At 43.4% G+C, this 13,310-nt stretch overlaps 3 long non-coding RNA genes across 3 annotated transcripts; all 3 read right to left on the bottom strand.

The window, feature by feature from the left end:
* Nucleotides 1-2,784: 2,784 nt before the first annotated feature.
* Nucleotides 2,785-6,187, bottom strand: LOC144391206 (uncharacterized). Its single transcript, XR_013455097.1, has 2 exons — nucleotides 6,085-6,187; nucleotides 2,785-3,077 (listed from the first exon to the last, which is right to left on the bottom strand). It is a non-coding gene; the product is annotated as an uncharacterized LOC144391206 (long non-coding RNA).
* LOC144391205 (uncharacterized) lies at nucleotides 3,757-5,533 on the bottom strand. Its single transcript, XR_013455096.1, has 2 exons — nucleotides 5,006-5,533; nucleotides 3,757-4,408 (listed from the first exon to the last, which is right to left on the bottom strand). It is a non-coding gene; the product is annotated as an uncharacterized LOC144391205 (long non-coding RNA).
* A 5,905-nt stretch (nucleotides 6,188-12,092) lies between the features above and the next one.
* Nucleotides 12,093-13,111, bottom strand: LOC144391204 (uncharacterized). The gene is made up of 2 exons (XR_013455095.1): nucleotides 13,001-13,111; nucleotides 12,093-12,404 (listed from the first exon to the last, which is right to left on the bottom strand). It is a non-coding gene; the product is annotated as an uncharacterized LOC144391204 (long non-coding RNA).
* Nucleotides 13,112-13,310: the final 199 nt, after the last annotated feature.

Raw genomic sequence — 13,310 nt, 5'->3', positions numbered from 1 at the left:
AATGTGATGGTCGATCAACAACAACATAAACAAACTGCAGAAATACCTGAGGATTTCAATCAGATCATCTCAGTATGGCGAGAGAAAGACGGAGCTCCTGGTCACCTGCGACTGGGAACAATGAACCCAGATGAAGGCACCGTACCTTGAGGCTGAAGGAGGGGGGGGTTACTGGGTTTAGTGGTATTAGTGGTGGTTGTAAAGGCCATCAGGGGGACGCGTCCGTTTTCCAAGTACTCTGCAACCATAAATCACTGCGGCCTCTCTGGGGGAGAGGAAAGGAGGTGAGACTCTGGTCTCAATGTATACATCTTGGTTTAGCATGCCAACATCTCCAATTAGCTCTGAATCCAACGAATCAATAAAGACGGGTGTATTAGAATTGTGGAAAAGTGGGTGGAGGGTGAGCGGTAGCTTATCTGACCTGTGAGGGAATAGATGACGATACAAAAGATCATGGAGACCACAGAGATGAAGACCCAGTGAGAGAGCTAGACGCTGGTTCTCCATGCTACTGTAGATGGTGATGGACGCCCCATGGCACTGGAACACACACACACAAACGAGGCGATTAAAGGCAATTTCCATCGTTGTTGTGTTTGGTTGAAGTTAAGCTCTAGGAATAATATAAATATAAAATATGAATGCAGAATCTGCAAGCAGTGGGACAAGATTTGGGTTTTAGGTCGCACTGTAGGCAGATAAGTTGGAGATACAAAAAGAAGAAATACATTTTCCGCACATGATTCTTCGACATAACATTGTCGGGAGCTAAGGTTTACAATTTGTACAAGTCCAAAATAAACAATGTAGGAACTAAATTAAAACAATTTGGAATGACCAACTTAAATAGATACTTATTGCGACTAATTCCCGTCATGCTGCTCATGGTAACCATGGCGATCACGGTCCTGCTCATAATGGAGCTCAAATTAAAAGAGCTTGCACTGACTCGCATTATGATGCTCTATTAAGAAATTGTGTTGGACGCATTATGTGTTCAAAGATTTTATGAGAGACTTGAACAAATCCCGATGTTTGACGGAGATGCTTCAAGAGCAAAAAATTAAAGCAGGAATTCTGAACCGTTAAACGCCCTAAAATTACACCTTTATTAAAATAGTTTCAAAACTACTGTGTTTTTTATTTCATTCATAGCAAACATTTCATCAACATTAAAAATGTATTAGAGAATAATTTGAATTGTGTGTTTTAATGAAAATAACGCAAGACGTCCCCCAGTGAGCATTTTTTGGTTGAAAAGACGTTTAAAAGACGTCTTTGCCCGACGTTGAAAAGACGTTGCAAAATGGTTTAAAAGTGAAAGTTGTTTCAACGTCTATTCGTAGACGTTGAAAAGACGTCTATGTTTAGACCACATTTCAACGTGATTTTTTAATACGGTAATATTTCGTCCTCTCTTGTGTGCTATATCATTATTTTAGATGTTTAAAAAGAAACTACGTCCACATTTGTAAGTTTAGCACCGATATTATAAATCACGTTGAAAACGGGTCTATACGCGAACGTCTTTTCAACGTCTACGAATAGACGTTGAAACAACTTTCACTTTTGAACCAATTTGCAACGTCTTTTCAACGTCGGGCCATAGACGTCTTTTCAACGTTGTTTCAACGGATAAATTGCTCGTTGGAAACGTACAAGTTACATACTTAGTCACAGTTGTCATGTTAACAGCCCTTAACAAGGACAAACACATTATTTTATTAATTTGCATTTATTATAAATATAACACTATACATATAACACTTTTCCTAATTAAAAATACAAAAATAAAATATATATTTCAGGGAAATTAACTATGGATTTAAAAGTGCAGAAACATTTCTGTGTTCAACAACAACAATTCTGTGTTTGTAGACCATTTTTCTGAATCATTTGAACTTCATTTTTAGATTCTGTAACAAGATGTGGCTGTGAGTCACTTCCCAGTGAGCACAAGACGTAATTTCAACGTTGAAATATGGTTGAAATCGGGTTGAAATGAGGTCTGAACGTCTAAGACCTCATTTCAACGTCTTTTCAACCGGCTAAAAATGGGATAAAACATCAACGTGCCAGAAAACATCAATTTGTTGACAAATGTGTCATGATGTAACGTAAGGTTGAAAGATAGACGATATTAACGTTAAGATTTTCATAATAATTAATGAACTGGTCGGCGAAATTTGGTCTACGCGAAGACGTAATTTCAACGTATTTAATATTTCACTTAAAACGTTATAAATATGGAACTACGGACTGCGTGCTGTTAATAAGATGCGTTTAAGACATAATAATGCGGGCAGGTTCAAACATTACTTGTAAACACGTGACTCCGCTCACATCTGTAACGCGCATGCGCGAGTTCTTAAGACGCCTGCAGAGCTCCGAGCGGACGCAGCACGAAGCGAAGTTACGGCAGCAGAGCGACATGAACGGGCTGATAGAACCACGACTACCGGCTCGTGTGTTTGGTGTTACTAATGCGTTAGGTTGTTACAAAAATAAAATATATATTTCAGGGAAATTAACTATGGATTTAAAAGTGCAGAAACATTTCTGTGTTCAACAACAACAATTCTGTGTTTGTAGACCATTTTTCTGAATCATTTGAACTTCATTTTTAGATTCTGTAACAAGATGTGGCTGTGAGTCACTTGAGTTGGGATACTATACCTGAAATTAGCTGCATCTCCCTCATCCTCACTTGAGGATTCTTTGTGTAAAGGGAGTCAGAGTGCAGAGAACAGCCCTCAATTGCAGATTTCTCTGGTCAACGTGTTTATTCAATTCAAATCATTTTATTTTGTTCAGCTTTGCAATCTGTAAACATGCAACATCCTATCCCCTAAACCCCAAAATGTAAAAAACCTTCAACCAGGAGAAACCTGAGGAGAAAACAGCAAGGCAGTAGGTGTGTAGAGTATGAACAATTTAAAGATGTACAGTACATCCAATTCCTACGACAGAAATGATTCTAATATTGTGGATTACTAAGCCAGGGTAATGCAGGACCAGTGCAGGGACAACCATCATCAGACGTAACATCAGATGCAACCACCACCCGCAGAAACCTGTAAGGTGGGAAAGCACAAAGGCAAAGTTGGTCATTTGGGTTTATGATGACAGTACCCAGTGAGCATTTTTTGGTTGAAAAGGCATTTAAAAGACGTCTATAGCCCGACGTTGAAAAGACGTTGCAAAATGGTTTAAAAGTGAAAGTTGTTTCAACGTCTATTCGTAGACGTTTAAAAGACGTCTATGTTCAGACCACATTTCAACGTGATTTTTTAATACGGTAATATTTCGTCCTCTCGTGTGCTATATCATTATTTTAGAGGTTTAAAAAGAAACTACGTCCACATTTGTAAGTTTACCACCGATATTATAAATCATGTTGAAAACGGGTCTATACGTGAACGTCTTTTTAACGTCTACGAATAGACGTTGAAACAACTTTCACTTTTAAACCATTTTTCAACGTCGGGCCATAGACGTCTTTTAAACGTCTTTTCAACGTTGAAATGCTCGCTGGTTGAAATGTGGTCTAAACGTAAACGTCTTTTCAACGTCTACGAATAGACGTTGAAACAACTTTCACTTTTGAACCAATTTGCAACGTCTTTTCAACGTCCGGCCATAGACGTCTTTTAAACGTTGTTTCGAGGGATAAATTGCTCGCTGGAAACTTACAAGTTACATACTTAGTCACAGTTGTCATGTTAACAGCCCTTAACAAGGACAAACACATTATTTTGTTCATTTGCATTTATTATAAATATAACACTATACATATAACACTTTTCCTAATTAAAAACAATACAAAAATAAAATATATATTTCAGGGAAATAAACTATGGATTTAAAAGTGCAGAAACAACAATTCTGTGTTCAACAACAACAATTCTGTGTTTGTAGACCATTTTTCTGAATCATTTGAACTTCATTTTTAGATTCTGTAACAAGATGTGGATCTGAGTCACTTGAGTTGGGATAGTATACCTGAAATCAGCTGCATCTCCGTCATCCTCACTTGATGATTCTTTGTGTAAAGGGAGTCAGAGTGCAGAGAACAGCCCTCAATTGCAGATTTCTCTGGTCAACGTGTTTATTCAATTCAAATCATTTTATTTTGTTCATCTTTGCAATCTGTAAACATGCAACATCCTGTCCCAAAACCCCCAAAATGTAAAAAACCTTCAACCAGGAGAAACCTGAGGAGAAAACAGCAAGGCCGAAGGTGTGTAGAGTATGAACAATTTAAAGATGTACAGTACATCCAATTCCTACGACAGAAATGATTCTAATATTGTGGATTACTAAGCCAGGGGTAATGCAGGACCAGTGCAGGGACAACCATCATCAGTCGTAACCTCCATCAGATGCAACCACCACCCGCAGAAACCTGTGAGGAGAGAAGCACAACGGCAAAGTTGGTCATTTGGGTTTATGATGACAGTAATAAACTAGTAATAATAACAGCAGCAGGTGTGTTAGAACACTCATTTATAGATTGTTCACTTATTACATTATCAACAAGATAACAATTCATCTGCAACTTATGGTATTTCTGGAGTAACATGTCCAGGTATATTACACAGTATCATGCTTTAAGCAGCAGTAACTTACAATGTGTTGGCCCTCTTGTTTACAGAGCACAACTTGTTGAATTCAGCCCTTCACCCTTGCAATCTGTATTTAGCCCCCATTGCTTTAAAAACGTTTTCAATGTGAAATGCAATAACATTTATGGGTACAGCAACAACCTAACGCATTAGCAACACCAAAGACACGAAAAATATTCGGGGATGTTTACTTTTGGTCCAGGTCATCATGCTGAACGCTAGCATGCTCCAAGCTAGCATGCTAACTAGCAAACTACCTGCGCTAACGCTAACTAGCTTAACAAAAAGGGCCGTCTTTCCCGTATCGGGTGGGCAGCACAAGTAAAACACCCGGTTATAGTTCCAGGTGTGCTTCATCCAAACACTCGCGTACTTACAGAGCAGTGGAGCCGGTAGTCGTGGTTCTATCAGCCCGTTCATGTCGCTCTGCTGCCGTAACTTCGCTTCGTGCTGCGTCCGCTCGGAGCTCTGCAGGCGTCTAAGAACTCGCGCATGCGCGTTACAGATGTGAGCGGAGTCACGTGTTTACAAGTAATGTTTGAACCTGCCCGCATTATTATGTCTTAAACGCATCTTATTAACAGCACGCAGTCTGTAGTTTCATATTTATAACGTTTTAAGTGAAATATTAAATACGTCGAAATTACGTCTTCGCGTAGACCAAATTTCGCCGACCAGTTCATTAATTATTATGAAAATCTTAACGTTAATATCGTCTATCTTTCAACCTTACGTTACATCATGACACATTTGTCAACAAATTGATGTTTTCTGGCACGTTGATGTTTTATCCCATTTTTAGCCGGTTGAAAAGACGTTGAAATGAGGTCTTAGACGTTCAGACCTCATTTCAACCCGATTTCAACCATATTTCAACGTTGAAATTACGTCTTGTGCTCACTGGGTAATAAACTAATAATAATAATAACAACAGCAGCAGGTGTGTTAGAACCCTAATTTATAGATTGTTCACTTATTACATTATCAACAAGATAACAATTCATCTGCAACTTATGGTATTTCTGGAGTAACATTTTCAGGTATATTACACAGTATCATGCTTTAAGCAGCAGTAACTTACAATGTGTTGTCCCTCTTGTTTACAGAGCACAACTTGTTGAATTCAGCCCTTCACCCTTGCAATCTGTATTTAGCCCCCATTGCTTTAAAAACGTATTTTCAATGTGAAATGCAATACCATTTATGGGTACAGCAACAACCTAACGCATTAGTAACACCAAACACACGAAAAATATTCTGGGATGTTTACTTTTGGTCCAGGTCATCATGCTGCACGCTAGCATGCTCCAAGCTAGCATGCTAACTAGCAAACTACCTGCGCTTACGCTAACTAGCTTAACAAAAAGGGCCGTCTTTCCCGTATCGGGTGGGCAGCACAAGTAAAACACCCGGTTATAGTTCCAGGTGTTCTTCATTCAAACACTCCCGTACTTACAGAGTAGTGGAGCCGGTAGTCGTGGTTCTATCAGCCCGTTCATGTCGCTCTGCTGCCGTAACTTCGCCTCGTGCTGCGTCCGCTCGGAGCTCTGCAGGCGTCTAAGAACTCGCGCATGCGCGTTACAGATGTGAGCGGAGTTACGTGTTTACAAGTAATGTTTGAACCTGCCCGCATTATTATGTCTTAAACGCATCTTATTAACAGCACGCAGTCCGTAGTTTCATATTTATAACGTTTTAAGCGAAATATTAAATACGTTGAAATTACGTCTTCGCGTAGACCAAATTTCGCCGACCAGTTCATTAATTATTATGAAAATCTTAACGTTAATATCGTCTATCTTTCAACCTTACGTTACATCATGACACATTTGTCAACAAATTGATGTTTTCTGGCACGTTGATGTTTTATCCCATTTTTAGCCGGTTGAAAAGACGTTGAAATGAGGTCTTAGACGTTCAGACCTCATTTCAACCCGATTTCAACCATATTTCAACGTTGAAATTACGTCTTGTGCTCACTGGGAAAATGGGGCGGAGGGAAGTACTCCCCTTCCTTGGGATGAGGAAGTAGCGGGAGTAAAAAACCCGCTGAGCTTCCTCGGGACAGCTCTGATCGCCTGTTTGTTCAACAGCGATGTTATTTCGCCCTCTAGGACTCGAGCTGAATCGCCCTTGGCTACTGAAACTAACACCCCGTTGAATCTGGGTGGCTTCATAGCGAATTGCAGTCTGTACCCCTGAGAAATAGTGGATAAGCCCTACGGATGCACTGCGCATGCGCGCCACCGTTCTGCCCGACCAGTGAGTGGGCTGAACGCACCGTACGGTGACGTCACTTCCCTCACCTGGAGGACGCGGCCTCCCTTCGGTGGAGCGTGAGCTCCCCCTGTGGGGATTATGGGGCCATGACATGGATTTGTTTTTATCATGTATTTCGCCCTCGGCCTTCGGCCTGGCTGCGAGAATACAAACTTTATAACTTTGTTTGAGGTGGAAAGAAGTGCTTGGTGACACTGTGTTACCCGCCGCCCCCGATACTCCCTCCCTTGAACGTGAGGGGGGAGAAACATCAAAAGCTCCTCTGGAGAACTGGAAAACACCAGGGAATTTGGAATACAAACTCGAGGGGTTTGTCTCACCTCCACCTCCCTTCTTTTCTTTGAAGGTGGAGGGGAGGGAAAAGCAAGGCCGGTTAGGACGTGCGCTTCTTCTTCCCCTCCCCGGGGTGGGATGGGCGGTTCTTTGCTGCAGCGGCTGCAAAGGAGTGTTTGACCCATGGTTTGGGGTTTTCCACTCGAGGCTGCTGGACAGTCTGCTGACTCGCTGCCTGTCTGTGCGGTCTGGCGCCTCCCCGTGCCCCTCTGTGAGCCAGCCCTGCGCACCTGGGCACCTGCGGGGTGCGAGGGATGTGCTTTCGGGGCAAACAGAGGTTGAAGGCTTCGCCCTCTTGTTTCCTGAGGGTGCTGGCTTCCCTCATCTTTTCAAGAGTAGGGCCAAACAAACCCTTAGCTGGGTCATAAGCAGCATCCATCACCTCTGCCTTCTGCACATCGCTGAGGCCCGAAAGATTCAGCCATAGGGCCCTCTCGCCTGAGACCGCAAGTCCCATTACACGGCCGCAGCCCTGCACCGCACTGCGTGATGAGGGAGGATGAGATCATTTACTACGCAAATCTCATGCCACGGGGCCGGGTTTGGTGACCCAGAGTCTAGTTGCCTGCCCATCTCCTCTAAGATGTCTCCCTGGTACGCAGACAGCAAAGTCACCGCGTTTAGCGAACACACTGACTGTGCCGCATAGCGGTACATATTCTCTGCAAAACAGAGGCGGTGAGGCGCTCTGTTTTATTAGGCAGGGTGATGTTAGAGGAAGCTGAGAGAGAGCGGCGGTTTGGGTGGAGGTGGTAAGCCACTGAAGATTCTACCTCTGGTGGGCCTGCTAGGCCCAGCTCTCCCATCCCATCAACTTCCAGTTTAGAGTAGCCCTTGGTGGGGAGCTTAATCTTGAACGGGCTGGACCAGTACCTGCAGATCTCCTTCATGCAGATGTACACGGCTGGCAGAAGTTGTTTAGACGGCGGTAGGGTTGGCGGCAGCCTTTAACCGTCGTATAGGTCTCTTTCCCCCCCTGTAGAATCTTGGGCTGTTGGCCATTGTATGCCCAATTTTGACGCGGCCCGTTTGCAGACCTCATACAGGTTGTTGTCCACTGGGTGGACAACATCAGATGCACTAGGGGGTCTGGGTGGTTCGACAGGAAAAGTGGAGTCATCCTCCTCCTCGTCCATGTTGTCCACGTCAAGGAGGTCAGAGTTGGCATCGCCCTCTGCGTCCTCACCACCCGGCTCCAGTTCGAGCAGTTCCTCGAAAAGTGGAGGCATTTCTGGGGACTCAGCTCGCGGCAGGTGGGCGCTGGTTGAGGCTTTTGGGGCAGTTCCAGACAGGCACGGGTCCTGCTTTGAGGATGCCGCCACTCTAAGCCGCCTCTCCCGAATCTTCTCCGGCATTGGCGCACAGTGTAGACAGGACTGTGGGTCCGCAGGAGCCGCCTGGGCGTGTTTAGCGCCCATGCAGGCTATGCACATCGGATGAGGGTCCCTGCCCGAGATGGACGCCCCGCATGACGCAGGACACGGGCGGGATGCAGCTTCTTTGGCCTTCAGCTCTGACCCTTTGGCGGGGGTAGCGGCCGACATAGCAACTGAGAAGAGAGGGGAATACACCACAATTAGCCGAGCCTAGCGTTAGCTTAGCTTGACGGTAAATAGTTGCAGAAACCGGGGGTTAGTCCTGCTTACCGCGCACCGTAACAGTTTGTTCGTCGTGACACGTTAGCCAACGGTTACTCGGCTCGACTAGCAAACTAATGCTAACCGAGACCCGGCCGGCTCGCTGTAATGCGTTAACCCGAGATATTAGATAACACACAGTCACCGAAGGCACAGGTAATCAAATTCCGAGCCGTCGGGACCTTGACGCGGACACTGCCCTAATACTGTGTAGTAACCAGATACACTTCTATGAAGTAATTTACCCAGCAAATCCAGACTACAGCCAGGAGCTGCGTTCGGCGACGCGTCCTAATGGGTCGTCTGCGAACCGTTTAGCAGCAATCCAAGCTAGCCAAGATAAACTGAGGGAGCTATAGTTCTTCACAGGAAGAAAACGAGAATGATTTGCGAGGGGCGGTCAACTGTGATAATATGAGGGGGCGGGGCCCCAGCACAGTTCGACCTGTCTGTCACTGACAGACGTGGTGTCATTGGAGCTTCCTTAGTTGGTCACGCCGAGGGGATTCCCATAGTGAAACACCGAACGAAGTTAGAAAAAGAACTCAGGGTTTTTACTGCTCGGAGAGGCCATTACACAGAGCACTGGAATACGTGCTGGTGTGTTGGACCTCCTGCTTGCAAGCAATAGTTAGAGACAGATATCTGCGGAGAATTGCTCATGTAATCTTTTTCTCTTCTAAATAAATGTTAACTTTTTGACTTTAATTGATCAACGTGCTGGATCCTTCTCATCAATAGACTCGGGGGGATCGGAGATCCCGACAGTCTCCACACGCACAAACACATACATACATACATACCCACTGGTGTAGAGAGGTGAGATGTGAATCACAACAGAAGGCGTGGTGTGCTATTTGATGATGATGGCAATGGTCAGGTAGGTGGCAGCCAGAGTGCCGAGGCCACTATGAGGGGGGACAAAGACCAAGTAGACAGGAATCAGAAAAACAGCGAGACACTTGCTCAAAGTGCAACGGCTGGGTGCATGGGTGGAGGGCTGGAAACCAACCCTCATGGGGTCAGTACTTTCAGGGAGGTTTGCCATTTATCTATAGGCACCATTGCGTACACGGCACATGTGCTGATATACAAAATGACAGACACTGGGACAACAAGCAGTGATGTCTCGGTGGACAGCCTGGAGTCCACCTCCATGTCACTGCAGCGAGGTGGGTAGTTAAAGCACACGAAAGATCGAACAGCAAACTTGGAGTTTCTGAACCATTTGGCTTCTCAAAGCTTTTCAGGTGGTGGACTCAATGTTGACCCGCCTGTTAGATTAGTAGATATTTAGTATATAATTAAACATTTAGAAATGTAGGTGGCACTGGAGCTTTTTTAAGTAATATATGCATCATAGCCTGATTCCTTCCCTAACTTTGGTCCGAGCATTAGCTGTGGAGTTCCATTGCTATGCGTCAAAGTGTTGGTGATCCAATGGTGGAGCTCCATAAAAGACGAGGGGGTCACCAAAGTTATTAGGTAACCACCTGTGGTGACCATGAACACCACGTCTGAGGCACATCAGGCCAGTAGCTGTCGCCCTATTTTGATCTTGACCAAATTAGTATAATCCAATTATAAATAAACAATACATATAATAAAAAGAAATACTTTAAAACTAAAACTGAACTACAAACACGTGGATAGGCAGTGCTTACCCTGACAAGATTTAAACATAAAAATGTTTATTAAATCATTTAATTTCATAAACCTAATAAACTATTAATATGCAATATGTGTGTTATTCCAATTGGTTCAAGTCCTGGCTGCCCCATGTTTCAAGTCAAAGTGTCCCTGAGCAAGACACCTAACCCCTAATTGCTCCCTGGGCAAAATGTGAAAAAGCCATGGGTTTAAAGTGTAATGTAAGTCGCTTTGGATAAAAGCGTCAGCTAAATGACCAGTAATGTAATATAATGAAATACAAAAGAAATAGTAGAATAAGCAGAGCTTTCACCGTCCATTCATTGCGGACGACAAGCAAAAAACCCATGTCGCGGTGCTTGTGTGTAACGTTTACTCCTCCAGCTGGTCGTCCACTATCACCAGAAAGGCCACGGAGATCATGAAGTGGTTGAAGACGAAGCAGATCTCACACAGCTGTCCGATGGCCATCCCGCAAACCTCCTTCACCACCGCCTGGTAGGTGCACGGGCCACTGATGGACGAGGCGTAGGCCAGAATGATCAGACCACTGACCAGGAACACGAGGGAGACCTGAGGGGGATGAAGGAAGGCGGAGCGGAGACACAGACGACAACTTATTTATTCCTCCAAAGGACAGGCAGGAACTCTTTTGCTCTGCGGTCCAAATGAAAAAGCGATTTGCCAAAAAAGAGCAAGTGCCACTATGTGATTTAATTACCACTATTGAGAGAAATGAGAACATTGGTGAAGCACATTTTCCCTCAGGGGATATATTCTGCCACCAGATAGGACACGGTATCCAACCACTTAATTTTTCTGTTGAAAATAAGTGAGTAAGATACACCTCAAACCTGCAAAATGGTTTAAAAGTGAAAGTTGTTTCAACGTCTACGAATAGACGTTGAAACAACTTTCACTTTTAAACCATTTTGCCACGTCTTTTCAACGTCGGGCCATAGACGTCTTTTAAACGTCTTTTCAACGTTGAAATGCTTGCTGGTTGAAATGTGGTCTAAACGTAAACGTCTTTTCAACGTCTATGAATAGACGTTGAAACAACTTTCACTTTTGAACCAATTTGCAACCTCTTTTCAACGTCGGGCCATAGACGTCTTTTAAACGTTGTTTCAACGGATAAATTGCTCGCTGGAAACTTACAAGTTACATACTTAGTCACAGTTGTCATGTTAACAGCCCTTAACAAGGACAAACACATTATTTTATTGATTTGTATTTATTATAAATATAACACTATACATATAACAGCACTTTTGCTAATTAAAAACAATACAGAAATAAAATATATTTTTCAGGAAAATAAATTATGGAATTAAAAGTGCAGAAACAACATTTCTGTGTTCAACAACAACAATTCTGTGTTTGTAGACCATTTTTCTGAATCATTTGAACTTCATTTTTAGATTCTGTAACAAGATGTGGGTCTGAGTCACTTGAGTTGGGATAGTATACCTGAAATCAGCTGCATCTCCGTCATCCTCACTTGATGATTCTTTGTGTAAAGGGAGTCAGAGTGCAGAGAACAGCCCTCAATTGCAGATTTCTCTGGTCAACGTGTTTATTCAATTCAAACCATTTTATTTTGTTCAGCTTTGCAATCTGTAAACATGCAACATCCTGTCCCAAAACCCCCAAAATGTAAAAAACCTTCAACCGGGAGAAACCTGAGGAGAAAACAGCAAGGCAGTAGGTGTGTAGAGTATGAACAATTTAAAGATGTACAGTACATCCAATTCCTACGACATAAATGATTCTAATATTGTGGATTACTAAGCCAGGGGTAATGCAGGACCAGTGCAGGGACAACCATCATCAGACGTAACCTCCATCAGATGCAACCACCACCCGCAGAAACCTGTGAGGTGGGAAAGCACAGAGGCAAAGTTGGTCATTTGGGTTTATGATGACAGTAATAAACTAATAATAATAACAGCAGCAGCAGCAGGTGTGTTAGAACACTCATTTATAGATGGTTTACTTATTACATTATCAACAAGATAACAATTCATCTGCAACTTATGGTATTTCTGGAGTAACATTTTCAGGTATATTACACAGTATCATGCTTTAAGCAGCAGTAATTTACAATGTTTCGGCCTCTTGTTTACAGAGCACAACTTGTTGAATTCAGCCCTTCACCCTTGCAATCTGTATTTAGCCCGTAGCACGTATTTTCAATGTGAAATGCAATAACATTTATGGGTACAGCAACAACCTAACGCATTAGCAACACCAAACACACGAAAAATATTCTGGGATGTTTGCTTTTGGTCCAGGTCATCATGCTGCACGCTATCATGCTGCAAGCTAGCATGCTAACTAGCAAACTACCTGCGCTAACGCTAACTAGCTTAAGAAAAAGGACCGTCTTTCCTGTATCGGGTGGGCAGCACAAGTAAAACACCCGGTTATAGTTCCAGGTGTGCTTCATTCAAACACTCCCGTACTTACAGAGTAGTGGAGCCGGTAGTCGTGGTTCTATCAGCCCGTTCATGTCGCTCTGCTGCCGTAACTTCGCCTCGTGCTGCGTCCGCTCGGAGCTCTGCAGGCGTCTTAAGAACTCGCGCATGCGCGTTACAGATGTGAGCGGAGTTACGTGTTTACAAGTAATGTTTGAACCTGCCCGCATTATTATGTCTTAAACGCATCTTATTAACAGCACGCAGTCCGTAGTTTCATATTTATAACGTTTTAAGTGAAATATTAAATACGTTGAAATTACGTCTTGTGCTCACTGGGCAAGAGGAATGCTTGGCTTTCT

This window comes from Gasterosteus aculeatus, chromosome Y, assembly GCF_964276395.1.
Source record: "Gasterosteus aculeatus chromosome Y, fGasAcu3.hap1.1, whole genome shotgun sequence".
In the NCBI taxonomy this organism is placed as follows: domain Eukaryota; kingdom Metazoa; phylum Chordata; class Actinopteri; order Perciformes; family Gasterosteidae; genus Gasterosteus; species Gasterosteus aculeatus.
The sequence above is the reverse complement of the archived record's forward strand: the minus strand, read 5'-3'. Positions and strand labels throughout refer to the sequence as shown.